The following is a 6411-nucleotide window of genomic DNA, read 5'->3' as shown; positions in this document are numbered from 1 at the left end:
TGACAAGTGTCCCTGTCCCTAAACTGAGCAGTGGGTGATTCTGTGGATGTGTAAAACTGAAGGATGCTCCTTTGTACTGGAGAAGGCTCCAGTTAGAGTTTCTGGTTTGGTAGCAGGGCAAAAATATTTTCTCAACTCTGTAAATACAACACAAGATGTGGAGGTTCCTATATGAAACAGACTGGGATTTATTGCAGTCTTCAGAGTAGTCTTAGAAATGTTAGTATCGGACAACAACAGGTGGAAAGCTGGAGAGCAAAAAGAGGTTAGCATAAACATGTTGAAGGTGGAACAGAGGCATGAGGTAGATGATACCTGAAATTCAAGAGCTCATCCAGTGCTCAAGAAGAGGGAAAGTAAAGAATAAAATAATTGACTTTATTTCTCCTTTCCCATTTCTTTATATCACATGCCTTTCCTTCAAATTGGTGTGATCTAGGGCTCTTCATTGTCACTGACTCGACTTCCTATGTAGTCTTAACTCTACTCCTGATTTAGTGTCCTCAAATAATGCTGTGTGAGAACCCTGGGGGCTTGTAAGAGGCACTTCATTGCTACCTGGTGTAGTCTCTGTAACACTTGTGTAGAAGAGATCTCAGAGGTTTCTGTGTGAGTTCCAGCCTGGGGCAGGGGGAAGGCTGAGTGCCATTTGGAGGCATGCTCTGGAATACTCTTCCTGGTTAACACTGCATATTTTTCTGAGCAGTATTGTATTCAGCTTTCAAAAGGCAAGAATCTTTGTTAATTGTTTCGATTCACAATAGAAGTTTAAAAGCTAAATGCAAACAGTCAAATACTGAAGGAAAAAATGTCTTTTTGCTTATGACTTTTTTCCTGTATCAGTTCTTTCACCTCGGAGTTGCTACTGGAACAGCTTTACTGCAAAAGTTTGAAATCCATAAATTGCCAACTTTTGCATCTGTAGAACTTTTATTGCAAAAGAAAAGGAGCGTTTCATCTCTGCAGTTGAACAATCATTCAAGCTTCAAAAGCTGTTTTATCAACCCTCAGATACAGGGAAAGGTTTTGCTCTTTTAGCATTAAACTCAACTATTGTTACCAATCTATTGTTAATTTTTTCCAGGTTTCCCTAAATGGTACACAGTTTACAGACAGTTCTGTTGGATCAGAGTTCACGGGTGTTTCTCAGGTATGTGCTGCCAAAATTTGTGGGTGTATGTGGTGGCAGAATTATTTGCTTGATGAGACAAGTTATTGAATAGTATTAAATGTACTGGAGCAAAGTCTTCAAAAGGAGTTCTGCTTGAGATTGGGACTTTGCTAACTCAAGTCAGTTTCTGATGACTTCACTATTCAAGCTTTAAAAAGCAGTGAAAGCTATTATTTTTAAAATACAATTTTATTATAATAAGCTTGAAATTGGGCATGGATGTTAAAAAAATCTATGCAGTTTTATGGTAATAAAGTTATTCTTGGAAATAAATCTAAACGCATCGGAGAGATGTGGTTATTTCTGTTCCAACTTGTCCTACTTCCAGCTTTCATTTATGAATGTCATATCTGAACATGTTTCAGAGAGAAAGTGAGACTGGGTGTTTTCTTGCAGAGATACATCCCACATTTTTTTGAGCTTGACTAGTGGAAAAATGTCTTGCTTTTCTTAAAATGTACACTTTGCTCTGATTACACTGAAGACACATAGAAATGTGTATGTGACCTAATTTCCAAGCTCAGCTAATCCAGAAAGAGTTTACTGCTGCTGTTGAAGTGGTCACGTGAACAGTCACTGCATTCATCACCTTTCAGATAAATCAGAAACTGCTATTCATAACTTCATTTTAGTGTAACAGAGCCATAACAGGTTTCTGAGATGCTTATGGTCTAGATTTGTCCAAGTTCCAGCTGTCAGTTGTGTTAGGAATAAACTGCTCAGATAAAGGAATAAACTGCTCAGATAAAGTTTCATTCTTGATTTGCATTGTGCTCTAGGAACCAAGTGCTTTAATTTGGACTTCAAGTCTGTTGTAAATATGGGCCCAGTCGGGAGATTGTTAGGGATTTACTGAATCTGTGAGTTGGCCAGAATGAAGTATTGTTCCTGCTGTGTTTTCCATGGCTTTTTTTAGTGATTGTGGTGCAGCTTTAAGCAAATTGCACACATATGTCTTTAATTTGTAGAAGTCCTTGCAGTGTGGCTGCAGTGTGTTTGCCATGCCCCTTACCTTTGCAAAAGAGTAAGTGTCAGGTTGTCTTAACTTCTGAACCTTTTTGTCCTCTGCTTTTCCTGCTTGTTGGAAGATGTCCTGCAGATTATGTTCATAAGCATTTGCCTGCAGTAGCTATGAAGATGTCATTTTCATGCCAACAGGGACTTAGTCTGGCTTCAAAAAGATATATTTTAAGAAGGAAGCTTTCGGGGCTAAGGGATGAGCAGCCGTGGCCTCCTGCATGCAGGTGTTTTAGGCATTAGTAAGATCTGCAGTTGAGTGCAGGTCAACCAACAGGAATGTCCAGCTTGAGAAATCTGTTCATTCTTTCAGAGCCAAGAAATGGGTAGGTCAGTCCCAGCCTTTCAGGAGGCAGAGGGAGTCTCTCCTCATGGGAATGTTTTCTGAAAACCTGCAGTAGACTCTTGGAGAGATTGTGTTCTTTTTCCTGCCTTAGTGCTGAGGTGTGAATTCTGGAAGTGGCATCAGTGAGTAAAGGGATTAGCTGTTCTGACTAAATCTGTTAAATTTCTCATGAGCTTCTGAAAGATAGAAAGACACACTGAATTCATCTCCACAAGTGTCTTGGGGGTTTTTTATATCTAGAATTCCTAGTTTTTCTTTGCATATTGCTGAGTCTGTCAGTTTTACAAATGTGAAGAACACAAAAATCAGAGTTTGTAGGCTCTGCTGTTTTTCTTTAGATGTCAGCAATAGGGAATTAATTTGTTGTTGCTGTGAAGACAAGAAGAGAGTTAGTGAGTTGTGTTTTAGCTTGAACTAGTCCTTTGCACTGAAGAACTGTTCACCTGTGCTGGTGCTTTTCAGCCCTACATGATATTTCAAGCAGTGTTTTTGTCAGTATTGAGACTGCAGCAGTATCTAGAGGGATGCTTGAATTACTTATTTAAATTTTGCTTTTTCTATGAGGAAGGAAGAGTTTATTTTTAGGCTTACACAGAAGATGTTGCTACCTAAGGCAGAGCTGTACCATAATTGGATAAATCTTTGATTCTGCCATTAGAGAATGTTTTGTTCCATTCATTATAACTTCACTAATGTCCTGTACAATTGGGTTCTGTTTGTCTTGTTCTGCTTGACTTTTTTGACTATCAGTCCTAGTTTCATGGATGAACCATACTTTGATGCACAGTAGCATCTTGGAAGAGAAATTAGGCCTTGAGCTGCCTCTGTCCTCCCAAGTTATAGGCTACTTTAGTCAGTAGCCAATAGTGAGTTTTAAGACTCTCCTGATTGGTTTGGTTAAAACTGATTGAAACAACTTTTATATTGTAATAACCTCAGCTTAAAGTGTCTTTGTTTCTGTATTTAAAAGAAGCCAACTCAGAACATGAACGAGCAGTTATTTTTCTTTTTGTATGTGTGAATAGCAATGAAAGGAATTGCACTATCCCTTTTTAATTTTACTTACTAGGTTATTACGTCTAGGCTGAATTATTTTAGAGGGAAAGGCTGTAGGCCATGCTCCCTGAAACATTTCATTCCAAATGGGTGTACATCCGTAGTCAGAATTGTTTGCACTATGGATGTTGAGACTGCTGTGTTTGATCTTGGGACACTCCAAATATTCACCATTTCATAATGACTAATAAAATACATATGTGGTTTTTAGGGGTTTGTTGGTTTGTTTCAAATCTCAGAATAAGTTTTTCTGGTGTGTGTTGTGTGAATAACCAGTTACTATCAAAACATTTGTTCACAGACACCATTTACCTTTGGCTTGGGCCAAAGGGCACCATATACAACCGGCGAGCATTGTCTTCTTTGTAGAAGTGAGCGCAAAGATACTTCGCTTTCAGAGAGCGGAATAAAAAATTCTAACAAAACAGCACTTTCCACATCTCCTAAAGCAAACAATATGCTGCATCTTCCACTGTGGGTGTGTCCAGACTGTCGACGAACAGTGGAGAAGGAGGAGAGGCATGCTACCATAGAGCAATCTCTTGTGGTAAGTGCAAGTAGGAGGCTAAGAAGATCTGTTGTTATGGGCTGCAGGTCACTTTCTGTTTTGGAACCACTTAAACTGTAAACCATGGGAAATCATTCTAGGAGATTTTGAGTTGTTTTCTGTTTTCTTATGAGCCAAACTGAACAGGCAAGTTATTTCAAAAGTGAGGAGTTCTGATTCTGAGTTTGGAATTTTTGAGTAGAGTAAGGCTTGGGTTTGTTTCTTGCTGAGTTTTTTTCCCTTTTAATTAATTGGATCTCAACTTTTGTCCTTACCTCCTTTACTTATGTTCAGTTCTTCTGCTCTTACCAACATGACCTTTATCATTACACTTTTTTCTATTCTCTGTCTGCTCATGTTGTGTTTTCCCCTCTTTGTGGGGTAAACTGTCTAAATTTTCCTTGTTCTTTCAGTAGTGTTCTGGACTCATTGCACTTGCATTGACACTTCCCTGCATGTTTCTGAGTTTTGCCATCTTTTCTTTCCTGTATTTTTTTAAAAACTTTGCATAGTATGCATATAACAATTTCCTATTCTTGGTTCAATGCATGGTGCTTTTATTTCAAGTTGTGAATTCAGCCTCACATAAGAGCTGTGCTCAGTGTAGCAGAAAGATACTAAAAGTTCATTGACAGGTCCAGCAAAACCTCATTAGAAGTAAACTATGCTATACTGCAGAACCAAATCTTCACAACTGGTCTGGGAAGCTACACATTTGGAATAATTGGAAGTATTATAGATTCCAGCTGACATCTCCTTGCAGAGAGCTAACAGGCTGTGCACATGCCCATAGGCACATACAGGTTTTTATTTCAGTAAACAGTGTGAAGAAAGATTGTCTTTGTGTAGCATGTGTTGTTAAGCTTCTGTTAAAAGCACAGTGAATGTAGTTTTTTGTGAGGAAAATTTAAGAGTATATCACTTGTATACAACTGCTGTTTACAGATATTCTTGCTATTAGCAAGGGTAGTAAAATTAATCAAAAGAGATTACATCTAAGGGAATTATACTGGTGGTATGGTGGTAAACACATCCTAGAGAGTTCAAAGCACAGCAAGACCCAGGCAGGTTATTGTTCAGTTGAGTCAAAGTTTTTGACATGCTTTACACTCTGTTTAATGAACTAGTAAAGAAAGTAAGTGTCCTACAAGTGCAAGGAAGGTAGGATTTGCTTCCTAAATGTTTTGTTAAGTTACAGATACTCCAGATGAAATAAAAATTTACAACATTTTTGTAATTTGACAACTGTTCTTTTTTATTAAGAGGAATTTTTTACAAGCAAACAGCAAAAGGATTTTCCAAATTTGGAAGCTTGACTTAAAAAAGCAACTAAATCAATTAGGTAACTAGTCAAATTAGAGAAGCCAGCTGGGGAAAAAAAAGCGCCAAAATTAGCAAAAAAAAATAATCTGTTACCAGTCACTGCAAGCCAGAGTAGAGGTGGTTTGCTCTAGGTGCTCCTGTGTTCAGGTTGCTGTTGCTGTCATTACCTAGCTTGGTTTGCCTCAGCACCATCCACTGTAGCTAATTGTGCTGTTGGCAGCAAATGCATGTAGGTTTGTCCTTACCTGTGTCTGCCTCTGGCCCAGGATTTGGGGCACAAAACCCCCTTTCATTAATGCTGTTGTTGTGGGAAAGGTCTCTGCCTGATGCCACAGAAAGCTGGTGGCAACCTTGGGAGGTGCAGGAGGGAAGCATGGCATGGGCTGGAGCACAGAGTAGGGGGGAAAACTGGAGCAAAAATACCAGCACTGTTTCATCTGCTAATGTTGAGCAGCACTGTAAGCAGGACATCATATCCATTGCCAATGACAGCAGGTTTCTAACATCCATTCTTAGGAAGTAATATGTCTGGCTGTCAAAGACAAGGAGATTTTATGATTTTTGCTAGAAGGGGTTGTTAAACTCTGGGAGCTAAACATACTGGAGACTGAGGAGATATTGGTAGTTTATGATTAAGTGGGAATGATGCAAGCTTTCCTTTGGCTCAGTTGTTTATGATGAAGTACATGAAAGTGATGATTATAACCAACATACTTTGGTTATTAGAAATGAGACTATTTGTATTGTTGGTTTTCTCAGTTCACTTGCATTTATTAGGCTTTTTGAAGATTAATTCTTTGCCTGGTTGAGTGCCCTCCCAAAATATATGCAGTACTACAATTGCCACTTTAATATTTGCCTACCTATTAACATTTTCTGCCTTATGTACTGAAGGATATGTGTTTGGGGTTTTGGATTTTTTTTCAGAGCCAAGATTTCCTTTTGCACATG

The 6411-nt window shown here is 38.7% G+C and overlaps 1 protein-coding gene across 1 annotated transcript in view; it reads left to right on the top strand.

Annotated features, from left to right (window-relative positions):
- The first annotated feature begins 1090 nt into the window (after positions 1-1090).
- The window catches only part of FAM193A (family with sequence similarity 193, member A), a 42508-nt gene continuing 37187 nt past the window's right edge, over positions 1091-6411 (top strand). The window contains exons 1-3 of the mRNA XM_009076554.1: positions 1091-1150; positions 3892-4137; positions 6388-6411. The exon at positions 6388-6411 is cut by the window's right edge and continues 127 nt beyond it. The gene's annotated coding sequence lies outside the window, so the exon portion shown is untranslated. The remainder of the gene's footprint in view (positions 1151-3891; positions 4138-6387) is intronic.

This window comes from Acanthisitta chloris, unplaced genomic scaffold (genome assembly GCF_000695815.1).
Source record: "Acanthisitta chloris isolate BGI_N310 unplaced genomic scaffold, ASM69581v1 scaffold6996, whole genome shotgun sequence".
In the NCBI taxonomy this organism is placed as follows: Eukaryota; Metazoa; Chordata; class Aves; order Passeriformes; family Acanthisittidae; genus Acanthisitta; species Acanthisitta chloris.
The sequence above is the reverse complement of the archived record's forward strand: the minus strand, read 5'-3'. Positions and strand labels throughout refer to the sequence as shown.